Raw genomic sequence first — 1,585 nt, 5'->3', positions numbered from 1 at the left:
TCCCTCTTGTCTATTTTTATTTTTGTTTCAATTGCTTTTGGGGACTTAGTCAAGATTGTTTGGCAAGGCCAATGTTGAGAAGAGCATTTCTTAGATTGTCTTCTGGGATTTTTATAGTTTTAGGTTTACATTTACATCTTTAATATATTTTGAGTTAATTTTTGTGTGTGGTGAAGTGTAGGGGTCCAGCTTTAATCTTTTGCATATGACTAGTCAGCTATCCCAGCACCATTTATTGAATAGAGAGTTCTTTCCCCACTTTTTGTTTTTGTTGGCCTTGTCAAAGATCAGATGGTTGTAGGTGTGTGGCTTTATTTCTGAGTTTTCTATTCTTTTCCATTGGTCTATGTGTCTGGTTTTGTACCAGCACCACACTGTTTTGGTTACTGTGGCTTTATAATGTAGTTTAAAATTGGGTAGTGTAATGCCTCCAGCTTTGTTCTTTTTGCTTAGCATGGCTTTGGCTGTTTGAGCTCTGTTTTGGTTCCACAAGAATCATAGAATAGTTTTTTTCTAATTCTGTGAAGAATGACACTGGTAGTTTGATAGAATATCATTGAATCCGTAAATTGCTTTGGGCAGTGTGGCCATTTTTACAATATCGATTCTTCCAATCCATGAGCATGGAATGTTTTTTTTTCATTTATTTCTTGTTTTCTCTGAGTTCTCACAGCAGAAACAAAGTTTCCTGATTGCAGGAAATGAAAAAAAAACTGTATAACTTAAAGAGGAAGTTATGACAATGCTGCAAGTGACTCACAGAACGAACAGGAAACTCGTGGAGACAACTGACCTCAGGAAGGGCTGGAAGCCGCACGGCTGGGCCAGGCCAGTGGGGATGCTAACACCTGCCCTGAACAAATCCCAACTGTGCCTTCTCTCCAGGTTCAAAGTACCAGGAAGAGGTATCCAATGCAGGAACCTCAGCCACTGATTGAAGCCTGGCTGCCAAGGTCAGGAAAGGGGCATCTTCTCATCAGTGTAAGATGTAGGGAGCATAGATATGTATATTAATGCCTAATCCTATTTTATATGATTATTATACAATTGTATAATTGTGTGTATTGATAAAATTGTATCACGAATATATATCTCAATTAGACATTAGTATATTACATGTGGGACTATTACCCACAGGGAGAGAGGATTGGATGTTGGACAGCAGAAAGCAAAAGAAAGCCCATGCCCATCAAAGTCAACCCTTTTAGATGTGCAGAAGCCCTTCTTCCTCTTGCCTAATATGTTTTAACTGTCCTTCAAGGAAACACTGGCACCCAGGCCTTGTCAGTTACCTCATCAGCTTTAAGTATGTAATCTAGGGATGCCTATTTTTCTAGTTAAGATCCCCTTATAATATCTTTAATTTAGGACAAAATTGTAAAGTTAACCAAAACCAGTGCATCTTACACAAAATAACGCGAGAAAGGGGATGACTGTGAGACAGTGACCCAGTCATTCAGGATGAGACTGTAGCCCTCAAAGTCTTTGAGTTCCTCATTCTAAGTATTCTACTTACTCCAAGACATCCTTGGGATTTCAACTTAAAAGAAAAATAAGGACCATAATTAAGTGCATGTTTCAATCA

Source organism: Cebus imitator, unplaced genomic scaffold (assembly GCF_001604975.1).
Source record: "Cebus imitator isolate Cc_AM_T3 unplaced genomic scaffold, Cebus_imitator-1.0 Scaffold139, whole genome shotgun sequence".
NCBI classification, from domain to species: domain Eukaryota; kingdom Metazoa; phylum Chordata; class Mammalia; order Primates; family Cebidae; genus Cebus; species Cebus imitator.
This window is presented reverse-complemented; position numbering follows the sequence as displayed.